Source organism: Erpetoichthys calabaricus, chromosome 9, assembly GCF_900747795.2.
Source record: "Erpetoichthys calabaricus chromosome 9, fErpCal1.3, whole genome shotgun sequence".
Classification (NCBI taxonomy): domain Eukaryota; kingdom Metazoa; phylum Chordata; class Cladistia; order Polypteriformes; family Polypteridae; genus Erpetoichthys; species Erpetoichthys calabaricus.
Genome location: NC_041402.2, coordinates 178078732 through 178102718, shown reverse-complemented (window position 1 = coordinate 178102718; position 23987 = coordinate 178078732).

Genomic DNA, 23987 nt, shown 5'->3' with positions numbered 1-23987 from the left:
ATACTTCCTTAGAAGGCTGGCATCGTTCAACATCTGCAATAAGATGCTGCAGATGTTCTATCAGACGGTTGTGGCGAGCGCCCTCTTCTACGCGGTGGTGTGCTGGGGAGGCAGCATTAAGAAGAAAGACGCCTCATGCCTGGACAAACTGGTGAGGAAGGCAAGCTCTATTGTTGGCATGGAGCTGGACAGTTTAACATCTGTGGCAGAGCGAAGGGCGCTCAGCAGGCTCCTATCAATTATGGAGAATCCACTGCATCCACTAAACAGGATGATCTCCAGACAGAGGAGCAGCTTCAGCGACAGACTGCTGTCACCGTCCTGCTCCACTGACAGACTGAGGAGATCGCTCCTCCACCAAACTATGCGATTCTTCAATTCCACCCGGGGGAGTAAACATTAACATTATATAAAGTTATTGTCTGTTTTTACCTGCATTATTATCAATCTTTAATTTAATATTGTTTTTTTGTATCAGTAAGGTGCTGCTGGAGTATGTGAATTTCCCCTTGGGATTAATAAAGTATCTATCTATCTATCTATCTATCTATCTATCTATCTATCTATCTATCTATCTATCTATCTATCTATCTATCTATCTATCTATCTATCTATCTATCTATCTATCTATCTATCTATCTATCTATCTATCTATCTATCTATCAGTCCCAAAAAAACACCAAAGAAAAGAAAAACCACAGCACAAAACACTCTTCTTTCTCCTCCACTCCTCCAAGGCAGCTTTGTCTTCCTCCTCCCAACTCTGGTGCCTGGAGTGGTGACTGTCGGCCTCTTTTATAGCCAACCCGAAAGTGCTGCAGGTGCTCGTTGACCCACTTCCGACTGCACTTCGGGGTGTGACTGCGTTCCCGCATCAGACGGGCTTGTTAGGCCGTGCAGCTCCTCCTGCCGGTGGCCATGGAGCCCAACAGGAATGAGCTCCGGTGTTCCAAACTATTGGCCCCGATGCAACCCAGGGGGGCTGCTAACAAGTGTTCCGGGGGACGTAGTGTGCATCCCATGACTGCTCCCCCGGATCCAGTGTCAAAGGGGCATCCCGACCAGGCATGGGTCCCGGCCATCTGCCACAGTATGTATTTCTATAACATTCCAATTTCTGTAAATTTCTCTACATTTTTTTTTATCCCAATAAATATGTTATGAATTCGTCAAAACACTTCTGTTTTCCTTTGTCACGCCGTCCATTTAGTACACAAGTACCGCATTAAGATTTAGGATTAAACATATACATATCATTCTGTATGAGCTAGAAATCACCAATAGTTCATAAGCCAAAGGTTAGACGTGCAGGAGAGCTGGAAAAGGATGGACCCCTCATGTAGAGAGGGAATGTGAACTCTTTGGCTGTAAGTAATAGTAGCAATCACTGAGCTAGTAGGGAGTAATGATAAGCCTTGTCAGACAGACATGAGAAATAATGGTGGAATCAATTAAAGGCAGGACTAGAGTAGGGGGGTGTTAGGAGTCAGATGAGGATGAATAATGACTTGTGTGATAAGAACTGTAATAAATGTAAGAGCTGCCCATGCCCGTCTGAGGTGAGTCTGTATGTGCGCCGTACAATAATATCTTGATTCTGCTGCCTGTTCTGAGACTCCGAGTGCCTTCTTTGAGGCTGAGGGTGCCCACGCCAGTCTGCTTCAACACTACCAACTGTTGCAGTCAGCCAGGATTAGCATAAACAGCTGTCTGGGATCAGCTGACAGAGTCGCTTAGGGTCAGTTAACTTCGGTCAGGATGAGCGGTGCGATCAGCAGAAATCAGCCGGGACTGGGGTGTACACGGCTCTGGGTGGGCTGCCTCCGCTTGGCATTCCATCATGAGTAATGTAATGTCTGTTCTGGTTGTTGCAGGACAAAAAAGGATACCCAGCGCTGCCCAAGGTTGGGGGGTACCAACTACATCGTTGACCAAAATATAGGCAGCGGTGCTCTCTAAATGTGCAAAATTTGGTGGAGATAAGGGTCCCACAGTGTGGATTTAAATACCAGACAAACACACACTTCTCAGGTAACTCTTTTAGGGCTAACTATTATTTTTTTTCCTTTCGTCCCAGAGCTGATTATTTTTCCAAAAAACTGAGCTATCTGAAAAGCACCTAAAATGGTTTCACACGTAAATCAGCATAAAATACTTCTTTATGACAAATTTCACTCTGTTTTATGTTCCATGAGCCCCCACAGTATGTAAACTCATATACTTATTACTGTATAGTGCTGGGGAGAAGTTGCGCACAGAACACTGCCTCCTTCAGAGCACTAGAGGGCAAACCGGGTTGCTGTGGCTCTACAGATTCCTGCAGGGCTTCATGGGAGTTGGAGTTTGGGACAACCCTGTTGGATTCCGCCAGGGCAACTTGGGGGAGCTGCAGAGCCCTACATTGGGCTTCCACCACACATGAGAGTGATTCCAGATCTGGCTACCGAGCCACCTGCAGCACCCCTAGGAGCAGCAGAAAAGGAGCCGCCCCCCGTCATCCCGAGGGAGGTGTGTTATGAAGGCGTCCCAGCTGCCCATCACATTACATACCTGCTTGTCTCATCACTCCTAAGCTGAAAGGCACTTTCTGGAAAAAAAAACAGCTTGAAGTAGTCGAGTGGCTGGTAATCCTTAGTGTCCACCAGCACTCCGTGTCGTTTGATGAAGTCCAGTAGCCAGTTTGCCTCCAACAGATGGATGTCTGGGTAGTCTTCCCAGGGCTAATGTTGCCATAGGCATGTGGGCTGCATGAACAGCTGATGCAGGTACCTGTCTTTCATTTTCAATTTCCAGATCTTTTGCATCAAAATCAGAATTCGATAAGTGTCTGTGTAGTCCTCCCAGGGCGAACGTTGGCGTAGGCGTGTCAGTAGCACGATCTGCTGGGGACCATTCACCTGATGCAGGCACTTATCTTTCATTTTGTATCAAAATCAGAATTCCATAAGCGTCTGTGTAGTCCTCTCAGGGCAAACTGTAGTGTCCACTAGCACGCCGTGTCATTGGATGAAGTCCAGTTTCCTTCTACAGATTAATGTATGGGTAAGTCCTTCCAGGGTGAATGTTGCTGTAGACGTGTCAGCAGCACCAACAGCTGGGGACTGATCAGCTGATGCAGGTTCCTTTCGTTTTCAATATCCAGATCGTTTGCATCAAAATCAGAATTCGATAAGTGTCTCTGTAGTCCTCCCAGGGCAAACCGTGGTGTCCACTAGCATGCTGTGTCATTTGATGAAGTCCAGTTGCCAGCTTGCCTTCTGCAGATCGATGTCTGTGTAGTCCTCCCAGGGTGAAGGTTAGTGTACGCGTGTCAGTAGCATGATCTGCTGGGAACCAATCACCTGATGCAAGCACTTGTCTTTCATTTTCCATTTCCTGATCATTTGCATCAAAGTTGGAATTCAATAAGTGTCTCTGTAGTCCTCCCAGGGCAAACTGTAGTGTCCACTAGCACACCGTGTCATTTGATGAAGTCCAGTCGCCAGCTTAAATTCTACAGATCGATGTCTGTGTAGTCCTCCCAGGGCGAACGTTGGCATAGACGTGTCAGCTGCACAAACAGCTGGGGACTGATCAGCTGATGCAGGCACCCAACTTTCCTTTTTGATCCCCAGATCACTTGCCTCAAAATCAGAGTTCGATAAGTCAGAGTCCGATTCAGCAATAATACTCAATAAATAAATAAATATGCATGCTTCGCTTTGCTCTCTCTCTCGATGTCGATGCCATTCCAGATGTTTGTTTACTCTACACTGCTCACGCACACGAATGAGATTTGATGTCAAGTCGCTGAGTCTAAGAGTCCTCCGAGCACAGAGGGTCTACCTCTAACGTAGCGGTGAGTTTTATCTACGATTATGGCTTTTTTCGCCCTCTGCCCCATTATCGACTTTAGTCAATATCCGCCCTCTAACTGTTGTGTCAACAAAAGTCGACACCTGTCCTAAAAGAGTGAATGTATTTTTATCTTTAATGATATTTTCACGCCACTATAGCTTGCTTTTTGATGAATAAACTTTTGCAAAGCCTTACAGTTAACGAACAGTTTCAACGTTAGGTGGAGTTACGCTCAAGTTAATAAGCTTTGCCGCCGGCAGCACACAACGAGATTTTCAGTTGAGGCCAGTTTTTATGATGGCACCTTTCACTGAGTGCAGCCTCAGAATGCTGTGACAAGTTCACAGGCAAAATGCAAATTGCACACACTTGAAGACGCAGATTAGACTCAACACAAATGACCTCTCAAGCTGACTCTTCATGGCCATTGATTTGATTCTTGAACTATGGCCAGATCACAATGGAGGAGAGGAAAACAAAAACCCCAGTCACCCACATCCTTGGAGAAAGTAAACCTCTTGGGGGTCCATGGTCAGTTTCAACACGGTCACAGTGGCAGTCCTGAAGACCTCGGACCACTGGCTGGCCACCCACCCCCTTTTACAGTATTACATAAGTGTGAGTGGGTGGTCCTAATATCTTTTCCTCCTTGGATTATGACATGAAAGGTCCTATAGACTCATCAGGATATGGGTGGTCGACTGTTAAAAAGTGGCATTGGCCCACCCCATGTTGCTCCAATCGAACGGCAGCTAATGCGCCCGCTCTTCTCGATTAATGTGACAGCTACTTTGCTGCTTATGAAGATGCCGCCTTAATGCTGCAATTTTGGCAAACGAGGGACGTAAGAAATAATATACGCGAGGCATTAATTAGGCAGATTTGACGGCTGTGAGCAGGGGCCCTAACGAGAGATTTAAAAAGCTTAGGACTGTAGCCACAGAAATTAAATTTTCAGGCCATTTATAGACACAAGGATTTAGGAGCCTCAGATGGAAAGCCTGGCATGTAGAAAGCCAGCGGAGAATAGGAAAGCGGCAAAAATTACACAATTTAGAATTATTTATCTCGCCGCCAGACCGCACCCCATACATTATTAACAGTCGAGCACATTTCTTGATTTCATTGCTGTTAGAATGCAAAAATGGCGCAAGTGCTTGGGCCAGGCATCTAATTCCAACGTGATGGAGTGTGAACAGTGGGTGGCTTTCCGGGTCAGAGGGCATCCAGTGTGAGTCCGCTCGTGGAAATGAAGGACTTCTACTGCTTTAGTAATCTTTCAGGTTCGTTGAGGCACTTTGAAGAGCACCCGGTCATCCTCAGCTTGCCACTGTGAGAATCAATCCTCTCTCTGACTGCACCGGGATCAACTGGCACATTAGGCTGGGATCAACTAGTGTAGTAAACTGGAATAAATATGGTGTCGCAAGACGGGATCAGGAGATATAATTGACTGGGATCATGTAAAGCCTATCCGCCAGGATCAGCTGGAAGAGACACCTGGGAAACCATGCAACCGAAAGTGATCAGCTGATAACTTCGGCCAGGATCTGCTGGTACAATAAACTAGGATGAACTGGTGCAGTCAGCAGGGATCAGAAGATACTGTTAGCCAGGATGTAATCAATTAGTGTCAGCTTGTGCAATCAACTGGGAAAAAACTGAGGGTGCAAGCCAAGATCATCAAATATATCTGACTGTGGTCATCTAAAGGCATCAACCAGGATCATCTGACAAAGTCACTTAGGATCAGCTAGAGCAACCGATTGGCATCAGCTGATAACTTCAGCCAGGATCAACCAGTGCAATCAAGTGAGATTAACTGGTGCAGTCAGCAGTGATCAGCAGATACAGGTGGCTGGGATCATCTGAAACCATCAACCAGGATCATCTCACAGAGTCTCTTAGGATCAGATAGAGCAATTGACTGGCATCATCTGATACCCTGAGCCAGGATCAGGTGGTCCAATGAATGAGATTAGTTGGTGCAGTCAGCAGTGATCATCAGATACAGGTGGCTGGGATCAACAAAAGTAATCAATTGGCCTCAAGTTGTGCAGTCAACTGGGAAAAAACTAGGGATGCAAGCCAAGATCAGCAAATATATTTGACTGCGATCATCTAAAGGCATCAACCAGGATCATCTGACAGAGCCACTTAGGATCAGCTAGAGCAATCGACTGAGATCAGCTGATAACGTCAGCCAGGATCAACCAGTGCAAACAACTGAAATTAGTTGGTACAGTCCGCAGTGATCAGCAGATACAGTTGGCTGGGATCATCTAAAGCCATCAACCATGTTCAGCTGACAGAGTCACCCAGGATCAGCAGCAGCAGTTGACTAAAATCAGCTGATAACTTTAGTCAAGATCAGCTGGTGCAATAAATGAGGAGTAGCTGGTGCAGTCAACAGGGATCAATAGATCAGAAGGTGGCTCTGAGGCTAAGGATCTGTGCTGGTATCTGGAAGACTGCTGGTTCAGCACCTGTTACTGATTCTTCTCCATTAGGCACTTGAGCAAGGTCCTTAACCTGCAAATTGCTCCAAAGACGCTGTACAATGGCTGGCCACTGTGCTCTGACCTCCTAAGGTCATACGAAAAGACAATTTCCATTCGGGGATTAACAAAGTGTATCAAATCAAAAAGAAAATACAGTTGTTCCAGGATCAACAACTACAATCAATTGGAAGTCAGCAGAGATCAGCTGGTTGTGATATCCCATGCCAATACACTCCTAGGCACGACTTTGAACCCTGGGCATCTACTAGATCATGGCTGGGGAACAGTGACAGAGAGAATGAGATACAATCCAAATTAGAGGGAAAACAAACAGTGAGTGTTTACAGCAAGTGACGTCTAAAATTCAAAAATCACTTAAAATAAGGGACAGTTCCGATGACACCTGGAAAGAGACAAAGACGCAAAAGGAAAAAAGACCAAAAAGCAAATCCTTACCTGTTCTTTTCTCCAACAAAAGTCAAGAAAAAGTGAAAAGGTCTTCAAGAACCGTTTACACAAAACTCGAGTCACCTGAACTCAGCTCCACTAAAACTATCTAACTATTATATAGTGGTTTTCATATCTATCTATCTATCTATCTATCTATCTATCTATCTATCTATCTATCTATCTATCTATCTATCTATCTATCTATCTATCTATCTATCTATCTATCTATCTATCTATCTATCTATCTATCTATCTATCAAGAAATCAAATGATCAATCAATTAATCATTCAATCATTTTTCACATCAATCTATATATTTTTATATAGCACCTTTCACAAACCAAACAAAGATTAAGTAGTATCATTAGCTCAATTCTCACAAGATAAATGAAAGGGAAGCTTCCAGAAGTGTGAAGATGCCCCCTCCAAGCAGCTACTGTATGCTCAGGTTCATTTGTGGTTGGTGTCCCTTGTTCCCAGAGCCAGCCTTATCGTATTGCATGTCATTTAACCCCCCAAATGGCCCTGATGGCCTGAGTGGGCTCCTCTTGTTTGTCAGCCTTCCCCATGCTGAGATGTCATCCCTCGTAAAGCCTTTAGATGTGCTGACGGGTCACCTGGCCAGAGTGACTGTTCATGTTGTCATACGATGGACTGACAAGTTCCAGTTTTGCACCCTGGACCACCATGACCCTGCTCAGAATAAGCAGATGTCATTAATGGATGGACAGACAGCTTCTTGCTCCTTCATTCCTCTCCAACTTGCTCCTCGTTGATCATTTTTTGTTTTTCTGCAGCTTCTCGTCTGGCAGTTCACATCATTCGGACGCCTCTGGATTTCCTGCCTCCCGAGCCATTGGAATCACACAAATTTCAGAAGATTAGAGGAGACACAGGAGCGAAGTCGGGACACAGAGACAGACCGGTGAGGAGATGGATACCGCTGACTTGCTGGGCTGCTTCCAGTTGTCTTTCATTGGGGTGTCCTCTCCTCGTCATTCCACAACACACAGGAGCTGGTCTAAACAGCGCCCCCTAGTGAAATGTGTGTTCCAGCTGGCCTGTCCTCACACTGCCTCCTCCTCCTCCTCCTTCTGTGAAATGTCTTCATTCTGCTGACAATTAGGGAGAGGCAATTATCATTAAAACAATTACAGCATTGACAAAACAACAGGCGTCACACCATGATGATGAATCCCTCCTGCGTCGCGCGCTCACAATTACACCCAGCAAGGGAGTTGGCACCTGAGGAGACACAGCCTTAGAGAGAGAGGGGGCTGGCGCCTCAGGGACCCTGGTTTAAATGGGGGGAACTGGAAAGGGGAAACAAGGTCTGGAGGGCACACCGGGAGCCAAAGAATAAGGTGGGGGGGAAAGCACTGGGTGAACACTGGAGCACAGTGGGAATGATTTGACATGACACTGGGATATACTGGGAATCAGCAGTAAACTGGAGAAGGGCACAATGGGAATATAAGTAACAATCTGAGTGGACACAGAGGGAATCAGTGAGGCGACATACAATAAGAGACAACAATGAAGTGGGAGCAGAATCTGAGATTCAAACTGGGATTCAGCAAGTAAACTGGAAGTATGGGGAGGAAATTTAGAAGATGCTGAAAATCAATGAGTGGAATACACTGGGAATAAGCAGTAAATGAGGAGAGAGGATGCTGGGGCACAAAGGAAGCTGGGGGCAAAATTGAGGAATTAGTGACAGGGCACTGGCATACATTAGGAATCAGTCGTAAACTGAGAGGGTAGTCCTGGGCACACTGGCTGTCAGCAAATGTACTGGGGGTATGGTGGGAAATCTGGGACAAATGGAGCAGCACTGAGTGAGGAATGGAGCGCAGAAGGAACCAATGAACAGATACTGGGATACATTAGGAAAAAACATGGGAAGGGGTCTGTAGGGTACAAGGAAAGGTGGGGATTAAACTGGGAGAAACCTCAAAGTTCTTCATCGGACCCCGAAACAGTGGAACCTCAGTTTGCGAGCATAATTCATTCCAGGAACATGCTCGCAATCCAAAGCACTCATATAGCAAAGCAAATTTCCCCATTAGAAATAATGGAAACCCAGATGATTCATTCCACAACCCAAAACTATTCATATAAAAATGATTAATACAATTTCTGAAGTAAAAATACATAAAACAAATTATCCTGCACTTTACCTTTGAAAAGAATCATGGCTGGTGTGAGTGAGTTTCTAAACTCTTGTGGGATTCTACTCAACGGGACGACACGTGGAAGAGCGTCCCGATTCAACCGCAGGCTCCCAGCGCTGAAATGCTATAAGGGCCTGCCATTGATGGGTGATACAAGGAACATTATAAATGAGCAGGAGAGTGGCAGATCCCGCTACAATAAATAACCGTGCTGTTCCTGTTTCAAGCTGAATAAAGATGGTGTCGCTAAAGTACTGAGACTCAGCCTTTTGGGGTGCAAGACAGGGACTCACACGTTACAACACACACACACACGTGGTCACAATGCTGTAGTAAACAGTATACGCTCATACGAATGTTGACTATATGAGTGAGGCATGCCGAATGAGCCCGAGAATGGGAGACGATTGCCCACAATTCCACAGCAAGAGAGAGAAGAACCATCAGCTCAGTTGTGATCACGTGATGCTCGGCAGACAAAGCGTATATGTACTACTCTTATTGCACGACCTCGCTGGTTTATCAAGTCAAAATTTATTAAAAATTTTAGCTCATCTTGCGAAACAACCGCAAACCAAGTTACTCGCAATCCAAGTTCCACTGTACATGGTCTCATGCCCCCTGGCAGTAGACTCCATTAATGCAGAATCAGCTGAGGACTTGTCCAGATGTTGTATTTATAGAGTCTGCACCGAGTGTTCAGACCCTTCAATCTGATCCTATCTTGCAGACTTCATTATCTCCTTTATTTTTTCCCTCCTAAAGCAACACTGGCAGTCGCAGTGTGACGCAGTCTGATTTGTACCTCTTGTCATTGTAAGTGGTGGCCCTCCCAGGCACGTGTGACTTCAGCTACATAAACGTGTTCAGCACCACAATCAGCCGGGGGACAATCAGCTGATGCTGGTACTTCATTTACATTTTCGATTTCCGTCTCCAGATCACTTTCATCCAAATCGGAGTGTGAAGATCACAGTCTGATTCAGCAATAACATGCAAAACGTCGTCCACAGAGTATTTTGCTTTGCACGTTCACTTTGGTCACTCGTCAGAGGTCGATGCCATTTTAGAGGTTGTTTGCTCTTCGCTATTCAGGCACGTGCAGGAAGCTGAGGTCAAATCAACAAAGCTAACTTTCCTTCTATTAAAGAGAGTTGAAGATTGTCACAGATTGCAGCTGATTACCGTCCTCTACCCCTGAGTTTTGACAAAAGTCGACATCCGCCCTAAAAGGGTTAATATGCCATAATTCCTGAAAATCCTGTTTTTGTTTCATCATTCTGAGGTATGGAGTGTTGTTTGATGAGGGGAAAAAAAAATTGGATGTGAGCGTCAGTAGGCTTTGTGCCCTGTGATGGACGGCCGGCGTTTCAGTCCGGCCGGGATGTCCCTCAGCTGAAGAAACCAGCCTGTTCAGGGCACTACATCCCCCGAGACGCTAGATGGCAGCTTCCTTGGATGGAAATGGTTCCCCGAATTCCCGCAGGGCAGCATGGGACATGGAGTCCTCTTCCTCAGCCCTGTTGGGTACCATGGGTGCCGCCAAGGGGAGCTCAACAAGAACCCGGGGAATATTACTGTGACGCTAACCCGGAAGTACAGTACTTCAGAGTCACGAAGACGGAAACCCACAGTACTTCTGGGATATTTGAAGAAGGCGTTTGACCCGGAGAAGGAATACTTCCGGGTCATGGACTTGAAAAGGATTGTGGGAAACCCCAGCAGGAGAGCCGGAGTTGGGTGGTAGAGGAACGGAGCTGCTGGGAGTGGAGGATTGTATTGTTATTGATTATTGTTATTATTATTAATTATTGGAGAATTGTGGAGTGTGTGGTGCTTTGGGCACTGTTATTGAAGAAATTGTTAAAAGATTCTTCTTGGTGCTTTTACGAGTGTGTCTTGGACATCTGTCTGGTGGGTTCAACGGGGCAACAGCGCCTCTAGCGTCCACAGCCCTTAGGAACCAAGTCACCCAAACTCTTCTCTAACATTTCAGAAATTCCTTACCACTCTGATGTTCATCTTTCTGATCATAAAGTTTGTGATGGACAGCTGGCATTTCAGTCCGGCCGGGCCGTCCCTCAACAAAAGAAGACAGCCTTTTTAGGGCACTACATCCCCTGGGATGCTAGATGGCAGCTCCCCTGGATGGAAATGATTCCTCAGATTCCCGCAGGGCAGCATGGGACATGGAGTCCGTCTCTTCAGCCCTGTTGGGTGCCATGGGTGCCGCCAGGGGGAGCTCACCAAGAACCCGGGGACTTTTACGATTACGCCACCCCGGAAGTACTTTGGGTTCACGAAGACGGAAGTCCGCAGTACTTCTGGGACAATTGATAAAGGAAGATGTGGTGTTCACCCGGAGAAGAAATACTTCCAGGTCATAGACTTTAAAAGGACTGTGGGAAACCCCAGCAGACCGAGCCGGAGTTGGGTGGGAGTGTGATGGAGCTGCTGGGAGTGGAGGTTTGGTTATTGTGATTATTGTATTGGTGATTATTATTATTGAGAATTGTGGAGTGTGCGGTGCTTTGTGCACTTTATTGAAGAATTATTATTAAAGAATCTTCTTGGTGTTTTAAACGTGTGTCTTGGACGTCTGTCTGATGGGTTCAATGGGGCAACAGCGCCCCTAGTGTCCACACGTTGGTCTTAGAAAAAACAGAAAACCAACAGTCTGCTGTGGCGGAATGAGAGCAGCAACAAGTCCTGATATTCAATAACGGCTTGAATTAACAGCAAGAACCGGCTTCTCATTAAGGAACTGGTTGGAGTGAAATTAGCTGGAGTTTGATGTTCCAATTTAGCTGGTCATCCGTTGGCTCATTTCACATCTCATTTCTGTTTGGCTGCCATTTAATGAAGAAATGAATCAATTCAGAGGACTGAATCCTTAAAAACAGGGCTATTAAAATGAAGGAAAAAGGAGTTAATTAGCAGTGAAAACTGCTCACTGATTAGGAAAAGGGCTAGAATGAAAACCTGCAGCCACTGCGGCCCTCCAGGACCAGAGTTGGACACTCCATCTTTAAATGGTCCCTGATTCAACTGCACCTGATGATCCGTGCCGACTGCACCAGCCAATCCCAGTTCATTGTCCCACCTGATCCTGACTGAAGTTATCAGCTGATCCCAGTCAACTGCTCTAGCCAATCCTGGCTTAAGGCTTTAGATGATCCTAACCAATCATATTTTCTGACCTGATGTGTTGGATGTTCTGGAGGTGGAAAAGGAAAACACATAATTGGAGAGAGTCTCAATCTCATTTGGTTCAACGTGACACCCCTTGTGAGCCCTCATGTGACAATATCTCATCTCAGGCTGGTTGTCAATCATCATCACCCCAAGGCAGGCGTTAGTGATAAGGATCCAAGCTTTACAGACAGGGTGTTAATTAAATGGACTGGCAGGGGTAACAAGGAGCTCCATCTTTGCCCGGATGAGCTGGAGATGGCGCTTCCTTAATTCACGTTGAAATATCAGTGAAGGCAAACCAAGATTCTAGCTGAGGCCATGTGGTCCTCTGGAGGGAATGAGTTATTCTCAGGTGGAGTGTCATTGGCATAGCAGTAATCTGAGTGCATGATGGGGCCTAGGGAGATGGAGTTTAAGGAGCAGAAGAGAGTGCCCAGCACTGATTTTTGGGGCAATGCTTGTCATGTATCATCTCCAAGACACACAGTAGGATCTTCATCTGAAGGTGGGAACCAAGCCACCCAGGGCAGTCCCAGTGGTTCTGAGGTCAGAGAGGGTGGCGTGGAGAACGTGATGTTTAACTGTGTCAAAGGCAAAAAAGAGATCATGGAGAATGTGGATGGCTGGCATGCTCATAGCCCTAGCCAGCTGTAACATGTCACCAATGGTCAGCAGAGCTGTCTTGGTAGAATGGCCCCCCTAATGAAGTCAGCTAATGGCCCAGTTAATTGCCCTAAAACTTTTGAATTACTTGGCAGGACGTGAAGCTCCATAGTATTGGACAGGGAACCGTTCTTCTCACAAGTCATCCTCTGACACCCTATGTGACCCCGAAAGAGAGTAGAGATGACCATTGATTTGTAAGTCATTTTGAATGAGATGGATCCCACTAATGGGCAAATCGATGAAAAGAGCTGGGGCACATTGTGCCAGTCAGGGCACCTGCCAGGGAATCATCGACCCCACACAATGGTGATGTGGAAGTGGCTTCCGCCTCTTGGTGTCAAATCTCCTTCTGTGACGAGGTGATTTGCCTCTTGTCTTTTTGCAGTTTTACAAAGACAAATTGAATTAGAGATATCGGCATATTTAAAGAAGCCTTCAAATATTTAGAGACATTCAAATGTTTAAACACCCACTCATTTACACAGAGACTCATTTTAGATGGTGTTACACAGTAGCGCCAGGGTTTGGCTGGCAGAACGTCAGCATCTCCGCAGCACAGGGCCGGGTGCGGGTGCCATCACCGCTGTCCCCACGGAAAAAAAAAATGTACTCACCTTCGATTTGCATTTTACCAGGGGGACATTTACACAAAAGGTTTGATTAAAACAGAAGATGTATAACTCGTCTCAATCAAAATCATTGAGCAGATTGTATTAAAAACCAGTTGGCAGGTCCACCAGACACCTGTCCATCAAACCTATGGGAGCTTCTTGGGCAGTCTGTTTTAAAAAAAAATGGACGTTAATATGGAGTTGCCCACCCTTTGCGACTAAAACCACTCTTCCTTCCATGAGATCCTGGAGTGCGTCTGTGGGAATTTGAGTCCATTTAGCCCGATGAGCTTTTGTGAAGCACACAATTGGCATTCCAGTTCATCTCAAAGGTGTTCAGTGGGTGGAGGTTAGGGCTCTGGGCAGGTGTATCCAGCAGGGGGCACTAGCTCCCTTGTTGGAATAAGTTCTTTTGTAATCGCGGAGTGCTACATAACCTGAAACTATATAGATATAATATAAAAAGGTGACACCCCTCCCTTAGTGATACGGTGGTAAGAAATCACATAGGAGAAATAACATAGCTTTCTTTAATGATGGTTTACGCGGCATAACAAACAAAGGAAGCCATGACAAGATCTTCGGGATGGGGATCCGATGTATAGAGTCTACCATTTTCATCGCTGCGTTGGAAGGATTTTCAGGATCGGATGACGTTATCTCCTATCCGTCCGTCAGCTTCAAAGGTGTGCCGGGCAATGTGCCAAGGCTTTATACTCTTTTCTCCATGTGCAGGCCCCAGCTTTGGTGAATCATGCCATTCCAAACATGGCAAAGAGAGGATACAATTTCATGCTGAGTTTGACACACTGAAATAGTATACAATGCCCATTTGGCAGTTGTCCTTAACTTGTCTTGTCTTCTAATGCTTGCCTAGCAGTTCTTATATGGTGAACTCCTGTATGCTGAATCTGGCTTTGTGTTAGCTGTACATGTGAGTAGAAAGAAAAGCAGATTTATAAAACACTAGCCAACCCGCGGCATAGCATACGCTGCATAATTATGTATTGATGGGTGAACACTTCCTGAAAGACACAGTTGTCCAAATGGGGTTGGTTTTGAGGATACGACTGTAGGTGAATGAAAAGATGGAACTCTGGAGAGGGCAACATACAATACAGCGTTTTACATGCTGCATACAGCGATTCACATCGAAGCATAGACACTGCTAAGACCATGGGATACCCCTCGCAAACTGTTTTACACGCTGCATACAGCGATTCACATCTGCGACAAACAAATTGTTTTACACGCTGCATACAGCGATTCACATCCCCGACAAATATGATTCTCCTTTGATGGTCCTGTCGCGTCCACCCTCGCTCTCGAAGCATACACACTGCCTGGTCATGTGCCCGCTCGCAAGAGCAACTCACAGAGACCTGCCCACCAACTGTAAGACCATGGGATACCCCTCGCAAACTGTTTTACACGCCGCATACAGCGATTCACATCCGCGACAAACAAACTGTTTCACATGCTGCATACAGCGATTCACATCCGCGCCAAACATGCTTCTTCTTATGGGGTGGGTTTGAGGATACGACTGTAAGGGAACTCTAGAGAGAGGAACATACAATTGTCCTTGACGGAAAACTGGAGTACCGCCGCTGTGCCCCCAACTCCAAGAGTGAGGGATGGGGCTGGATGGCAGTCGCGCGCGGATGGCAGAACGGGATGTGAGGGGAAGGACGCCCAGTGAGGACGATGTATTGATGGGTGTACAGTCATCTCTTAGTCATCATTCAGTACTCACTGCCTGCTCATGTGCCCGCCCCCAACTCCTCACCTGAATTGCTTTCGTCTGTGTACTGTCCACATGTACTTGTGAGTCACGTTGACTATTCATTTTCCAAACACCGCCTCAGTCGGTCTCGCATCTGCTACAGTCCACATGCACATCTGAGCCACGTTGACTTTTCATTGTTCTGTTTGTCTGGGCCGGGTGAGGTTTCCCGTGTTGAGTCTAATCAAGCCAAAGGCTCCACACCTGGTGGTGCCCTTCTGACAATTCCTTTAAGTTTCAGCTTTGCAACCATACTCCCCCTGGAACCCAAAGACTTTGGTTCCCCGGCAGATCATGGGAATAACGCCGCCGGATCGCCAGTCGGCATCGTTTATGGTCGGAACTACGACGGTATGTGATCGTCTTCGAACCTCCGATTTGCGTTCTTGATTAATGAAAACATTCTTGGCAAATGCTTTCGCCCTTGCGCGAATTGTTGGTGGACGGGGCTCTGTCGTGCGTGTGCCATGGAGACGAAAGCGACTTTTGCGGTGTTTGTTGCCTGGAGAGCGAGGGTGGACGCGGGCCGGGGAATAAGGAGTATTGTGTAGACAAACGTTTTCCATGTTCCTGTAGGACCATCTAAGAAGAAGCATGTTTGTCGCGGATGCGAAACGCTGAATGTAGCGTGTAAAACAGTTTGCGATGGTGGACGCTGTCGTGCGTCGTAACCGAAAAGTCAACGTGGCTCAGAGGTGCATTTGGACTGTAGCAGAGACGAACGTGAATGATGCCGTGTTTTGTAAGTTGTCGCGTCTGAGTTGGTGGCCGTGGCTCTGTGAGTTGTCGTCCTATCCCATTTGGTGGGCGGGGCTCTGTCTTGCGTGCGTCTTGCTTGCCATGGACTTAGTGAATTATATATATAGATTTTAGTACAGAGCACAGTGACATATTAAACATATAAACTTACTACAGCAGGCCACTTGAGTTCCTTTATGTCTTTATGGGCCTGGCCTTCAACCACCTGCTGCTTCAAAGTTGGACAATTGCCTAAAATGTCTCTGTATGTTATGGAATTAACAGTCGCTTTCACTGGAGCTGAGGAGCCCGGCCCCAAACCCTGCCATTGCCTCTCTTCCAGCAAAATATACAACAGGCACTATGCCATCCTGAAGGTAGTGTTCTTCTGGCATCTGCCAAGCCCTGGTTTGTGCATCAAACTATCAACAACAACAACAACATTTCTTTCTATAGCACGTTTTCATACAAATGATGGAGCTCAAAGTGCTTTACATGATGAAGAAAGAGCAATAAAGACAAAATAAATTAGAAAATAGAATTAGGGAACACTAATTAACATAGAATAAAAGTAAGGTCCGATGGCCAGGGAGGACAGAAAAAACAAAAAAACTCCAGACGGCTGGAGAGAAAAAAAAAATCTGCAGGGGTTCAGAGTCCACGAGACCACCCAGCCCCCTCCAGGCATTCTACCTGACAAAAAGGATCTCAATCAGTCCTCATGGTGTTCAGGGTTCACATGGAAGAACTTGATGACGGTCATGTGGACTTCTGGCCTTCAATCCATCAATGGAGGGACATCACGGTGCTTTGATCGGGTGGTGGGGGCGCAGATCACCACCACAGAAAAATAGAAAAAGAACAGAAGAGAAAGTAGGGATTAGCACGGATTGGGGAGCCACCATGAATGATAATGATAATTAAATGCATACACAGAATATCAGGATTAAACTAAAATGAAGCTATGAGAAAGCCATGTTAACATAATGAGTTTTTAGCAGTTTTTTAAAGTGCTCCACCATATTTGCCGTGTGAGTTTCTATCGATCAGCTATTCCAGATTTTAGGTGCATAACAGCAGAAGGACACCTCATCACTTCTTTTAAGTTTAGCTCTTGGAATTATAAGTAGACATTCATTTGAAGATCTAAGGTTACGATTTGGAGTGTAAGGTGTAAAACATTCTGAGATCTAAGATGGAGCAGATTATTTAAGGCTTTATAGACCATAAGCAGTATTTTAAAGTCAATTCTAAATGGCACAGGTAACCAATGTAGTGACATCAGAACTGGGGTGATGTGTTTGGATTTTCTTTTTCTAGTTAAGATTCTGACAGCTGCTTTTCTGCACTCAATTCAATCGACTGATGTCTTTTTTGGGTGGTCCTGAGAGGAGTGTCAGACAGTGAAGCGTGATTCATCATTCCATTGCTCCATATGCAACTCCATCCAACACTTGGCATTGCGTGTAGTGACCTTAGGCCATGAAAACCCAGTTCATGGAGCTCCTGGTGCACAGTTCTTCCAGAGGGAGTTTGGAAGTCTGTCGTGAGTGGATAAGTGATTTGAACTTCAGTGCTCAGCGGCCCCACTCTGGGAGTTTGGGTGGTCTACCACTTTGTGGCTGAGGGGCAGGCTTCCTTTTCACAACAAGAGGACTTACAGTGGACCAGGGCAGATTAAGCAGAGCAGAAATTTCATGGATTGACTTGTGGTAAAGGTGGCATCGTACTGTTGGTTTTATACTGGCACTTTATCGGGTTGTGTGGCTCCTTGTTGAAACTTTGTGTGAGAAGGTACCATTCCATTCTTTGTATATGAAGTTGGACCTTTGTCCTTTGACAAGATCCCTAATGTGTAGAGTAGAAAAAACAAAAATCAGAAACCTACATAGTAGGATATGAACAAATCAAGGAAATCTGGACTTAGTCATTGTCATTCAATGTAAAAAAAGAGTCCTCTTAAAATCAGCGACCCATGTCACAAATCTGTAATCATTGATTCATGGTGACACACACACACATGCGAGTAGGGGGACTTTTTCAGGGCTTGTAATTCCACCCCAGGGGCAAGAGATGGCGCTGTCATCCACAGACCAGAGGAGCCGAGGCTTAATGACCTGTGAAGCCACGCCCACTTCCCCAAGAAGCCACACCCCCGTTTATGATGGCCACAACCAGCACAGAGCAGCAGTCCTGTTAATGGACGCCCGTTAAAGTTTGGCAAATGCAACGTTGTTTTGCCTCTCGCTTTTAATAAATGGGGAACACCATCTGGAGCCTCAAGTCTTTATCTCTCTTGTGCCTTCTCTCTGACAATGGCTATCTAAATAAATAAAAGTTCTTTCTAAATCTTTCAAATGGACGGTTCCTTTGGCAAGCAAAATTGCTTCCCCTGTGGAACTGCTCTGAAGAATCTCTCGGGCACCTTGAGCTTTAACAGCGTGTGCCAGCACCAGAGCCCCTCAGTCTGACTGCCAGGGTCTGACAATGGAGACTGCATGGCTGTGTGTTTGATCTGACAGGAGAGGCTTAAACAGCATTTGGGGGCATTTGGCTCTAAAGTGCATAGAAAAATCACCAAAGAGATTTACATGAATACATTCCGGGCAACCACTTAGTATAAAAATATTGTTTCAAAAACCTTTTTTTTTTGTTTTGAGTGACTGGCACTTTCTCATTTGACCAAAAAATGAAAACTCAATTAGAGCCAAAAGTAGAACAGTGGACTTCAGTGTGAACTGTGTGGCTCATCCCCTCCGTCGGTGGTCTGTACTCGTCTCACTCTGGGGGCTACGATAAAAGAGAGAGTGGGGGAGAGAGAGTGAGAGAGAGATAGGGAGAAAGAAAGAATGGAAGAAAGATAGAATGAGCGAGTGAGAGAGAGAGAGAGGAGAAAGAGTGAATGAGAGGGAGGGACAGAGAGAGGCAGAGAAAAAGAGAGAAAGAACAGAAGAGAGATAGAATGAGAGAAAGAGAGAGAGAGGAAGAGAGGAGAGAGAGAATGAGAGGGAGGGACAGAGAGAGACAGAGAAAAAGAGGGAAAGAACAGAAGAGAGATAGAATGAGCAAGTGAGAGAAAGACACAGAGAGAGAAGGAGAGAGATGGAGAGAAAGAAAGAGAGAGGGAAAAGGAAGAGAGAGAGAATAAGCAAGTGAGAAAATGAGAGGGGGTGATGAGCAAGAGAAAAAGAAAGAAAGAAAGAAAGAAAGAAAGAAAGAAAGAAAGAAAGAAAGAAAGAAAGAAAGAAAGAAAGAAAGAAAGAAAGAAAGAAAGAAAGAAAGAAAGAAAGAAAGGGAATGAGCAAGAGAGAAAGAGAGAATGGAAAAGAGATGGAATAGAGAAAAAGAGAGAGAGAGTTTTTCGAGGGAGAGAGAGAGAGAGAGAGCCTGTTGCATGAAGCTGACCGGTGATGGACTTTGTCACTTGAAGGGTCATCCTAGAAAATGAAATCGACAGTCCTGTGATTACTAGATGCACTCTGCAATTTCTAAAGGTTGACAGGCGGCAGGTATTTAAACACACGGACAGAGACGTTTGTGGCTCTTTTGATTTGTGTGACACTCTCTGCAAACAGGAACAAATATGGATCTCCTTCTTTTTCAGAAGTTGCAGGCGCGTCACTGCCGCCTAACGTCAGCTTTTGATGGCAGCTGTCGGGAATCTAAACAGAGCTGTTTAGCTTTCTGAAGGTTTTTTGATCCACTGTGATAGTCTCGGTGACGCAGTGGCACAGGTTACCTCACAGCTCCAGTGATCTGGGTTCAAATTCCCCACCCGACCACTATAAGTGTGCTATTTTGATGTTCCATCCAGAGGTTTCTTTCTCTGGGCACCCTGGCTTCCTCTCACTTGACTATGTGCGCAGGTCTAGTCGATTGTTTTTTTGGAATAATCACAATGTGAATAAATCAAACGCCACCCCGATCTTCTGAGTGATCAGTGGCCGTCACGTCCAGTTCCTACATTGTTCTCCTGCACAGTGACTGGCTGACCATGCAGATTCAGGAGGTCTGATGTTAATAAGAACACTGGCTGTGTTAATGGGAAATAGAAATCTGTAAGTCAATGGGCCTCAGTTAAAGTGCCTTTGGCTAATCAGACGTATCAGAACTACTAAGTAATTCATTAAACACTTTTCTTTCTATGATATTGGTATTTATTATTATTATTATTATTATTATTATTGATTCATTCATTCACTTGAGCTGCTTACCATTTAGCCCTTGGAGGAGTTGGTGTGTAAGAGACGGCTGCAGAACTCTGTATTAAAGTATCATTCAGTGATGTTACACCGGTGATTTAAAGTTGGTTCAGAAGTGCTAAAAATCTCGATGCTTCAAACCTAAAATCATCAAAGCCTCAGCATACAGTGGACCTCAGTAAACATCTACTAAAAGTAAAACAGAAAAACAGAAGTTCCTAATTAGTTTCACCCCCTCAAAAGTGCCATCTTGCTCTCTTCTTATGCCTTTCTGATCAACAGCATCCCCGTCAGCACTTCGTTCTGTTTAATCATGGCTCTGCTCCATCAGTTAATTTGCAAAGTTCCTTTATTTTTTCACAATGAAAGCCCCTCTGGCAGCAATTCCACCTTCATGGCAAGTCTCTATGAGCTTGGCACACCTGGATTTGAGCAGTTTATTCCATTCCTCCTGGCAGATCTTCTCAAGATGGCAAGTGTCTGTAAACCGTCATCTTCAGATCTCACCACGGATGTTCTCTGGTTGTTTAAGTCTGGGCTTTGGCTGAGCTACTCCAAGACCCTCAGAGACTTGTCCTGAAGCCACTCCATCGTGGGAATAAAAGAATCAATACCAAATGCGTTTTACCCGCTCTTGAGGACACGGGTTATTGTAAGAGGAATATGAGCAGGTAGGTAAGACATAGATGAAAGCTGAAAACAAAACCAGGCAGAAAGGAATCAAAGAGCCAAGCAGAATACGTGAGTCAGATATGAAGAGAAGACAAACCCCAAAAATCCATCCTAACGCGATGGTGATCATGTTTTGAATTCAACCAGCTACACTAAGGTGCTTGAGAACGTAGAATCCATCAAGCGTTGAAGGCTGAAAACTGCAGTGCTGTACTATTTACACATCACATCTGACGACACAACGGCCCTGCCAGTTGCCATCACGTGGCAAAAGAAAACAAGAAAAGGAACAGAAAAGGATTTTTTCAACTCATATTGAATCCAAAAATAAACCATGGGAAACGATTCCTTGTAATGCAAAATCCAAACGCACAGATATCTGTGCCTGTAATTATTAAGTGTCACGGACTCACTCTTAGAAAACTCTGAAGTCTGATTAGAATAAGAATTTGTGTTTCCCCAGAGTAAGACATGAGAACCACTCAGGAAATGTTCTGCTCCAAATCCCAGCTAGGAGTAGGTGTTCACATGCGAGAAGAAATGAACCAATGATGTCCAGCTTTTGTAGCTTCATTGGAAATCATGATGATGTCCTCTGCTTTTCCAATCATTACGATGTTTGAAGTTTCCTGGGAAATCATGATGATGTTTTGTAGCTTATTTGGAAATAAAATTGTAATGATGTTCTGTAGCTTCCTTTCAAATCATGATGATGTTTTGTAACTTCATTGGAAATTGTGGTGATATTCTCCAGTTTTCCAATCATGATGATGTTTGAAGTTTCCTTGAAAATCATGAAGATGTTTTGTAGCTTATTTGGAAATGAAATTATGATGATGTTTTGTAGCTTTCTTGGAAATTAAATCATGATGATCTTTTGTAGCTTCATTGAAAATCATGATGATGTTCTCCAATGATGAAGTTTGAAGTTTCCTTGGAAATCATGATGATGTTTTGTAGCTTATTTGGAAATGAAATTATGATGATGTTTTGAAGTTTCCTTGGAAATCATGATGATGTTCTGTAGCTTCATTAGAAATCAAGAAGATGTTTTCTTGGAAATTAAATCATGATGATGTTTTGTAGCTTCCATGGAAATCATGATGGTGTTTTGAAGTGTTCAGATACTAAAGACTAGTTTATACTTTTGCATTGACCCCACACTGTAGGCTACACCATCAAAAGTAGTTTATACTTCTGCATCTCACCACACTGGACGCACATGCCTGGACACTAGTTGTCAGTGTTTGTAGCACACATGAAAAGCGAATGATCCCTTAAAATTCAGAGAGTTTTAGCCCACCAGGACCACCACTCATCATGCTACACATTTTCTTCCATGGGCAAACTCATTTGTTCCTCACAATTTTTCACACATTCGCAGAATTCCAAACCAATGTTAGCTGATAACTCCTGCCACGAATTGACTGTCATCTGAATGTCTTTGTAGTGTTGTGATGAGGCATCATGTGTATTTTTCTAACTTCTTCGAGAAGTCTTTCCTCTATTTGTTCTGTGTTTACTTTCAGAAAAGCAGAAGACGAATGAAATTGCATTTCAGGAAAACATAGTTACTAAACAGGCCAATCAGAGTTGAGGGGTCCGCGTAAGGTCTGTGCCAATCCAACACACAATCACGTTTTTGAGGAGGTGCATGACGCTACACAGGCTGTGACAATGCTACGGTGTGGGACTTAACGTTTTATCAGGCATAAGGCTAAGGTTTCAGCACAAAGATAATAACAGTCAAAAGCAGTAAGAGAAGAAGAAGAAGAAGAAGAAGAAGAAGAAGAAGAAGAAGAAGAAGAAGAAGAAGAAGGTGGTAGGTCGGATACTGCACTAAGCTGTACATAATGGTTTCCACTTCACCACAACTGGATCTGGAACGCAGGCATAGCGGGATGAGTGACTGACAGCAAAATGTCACACAGGTACGCTGTGCACAGCATTCAAAGACCCCCTGAACATTCGCGTTACACTTTACTAGCCTCTAATCCTTTCGAGGCGGGCGTCGACTTACAACAACATATAGCAGTGTCTTCACGCAGCTGCCGGCCGCTACACTAACGTATTGAGCACTACGATCAGCTGAAGACCGATCTGCTAATGCTGGTACATAACTCTCGTTTTCGATCTCCAGAGCACTTACATCACAAGCGGGGTGCGATAAGTCAGCAATAATACGCAAAACGTTGTCTGCGGAGTATTTCGCTTTGCGCATTCACTTCGCTATCTTGCCAGATGTGCCTTTAGCTCCAGCGGCCGCCGAAATAATATTCCGCACTCAATGAGTAAAAGGATCAAGAGAGCAGGTGGCGACTCCTGGAGCACTGGAAAAATAGAGCCTCACATAAGATAAGGTGGTGGTGGTGGTGGTGGTGGTGATTGGGGGGTCACAAAGAGGGGCACAGGCTGCGGTTTCAGCACAAAGATAATAACAGTCAAAAGCAGTAAGAGGAGAAGAAGAAGAAGAAGAAGAAGAAGAAGAAGAAGAAGAAGAAGAAGAAGAAGAAGAAGAAGATGAAGAAGAAGGTGGTAGGTCGGATACTGCACTAAGCACAGCTCACAACTATGATGATCGGGAATACTGGCAGAATGAAGGTGATTTCAGAAACAGCTCACGAATAGCCATAATAACAGGAAGATGATTCTTCTTCTGAAAGTATGGCTTTGAATCATTCATTGTTAAATTAACATACCCGCTATTGGGCTTGACCCTCATTTGCTGTGTGCCTCAGTCTTTCCATTGTCACGGATGTGTGTCAAAGGATCTCCTCGATTGAGGTATGCGATAAGATGCAGGGACTCTGTCGCTAACATTCACTTTTCCTGCTCTCTCCACTTGTGCAGTGAGGGCACTTAGCCCCGCCCCTTCTGGTTCGTCCGCTATTAGAACCCTGGGTACCCGGATGAAGGCGTCTTTTGCGATCAGAGCGACTTGCCAGGCGGAGCTCCTGTGAAACGACCCTAAGCGCCGAATACCTTTGCTGATATTTTGCTTAAGGGCTAGCTGTGCAAAGGCAAGATGTGTTTCTTTTGTTGGTCTTTTTTTTTGTTTTGATTAAACGTGAAAACCCAGTTGGTGTCCCATCTTTTAGCTTTCCGCGACCTGCCGCTACTTTCCTGTACCTGGCCATACCATCTCGATGGTTTGC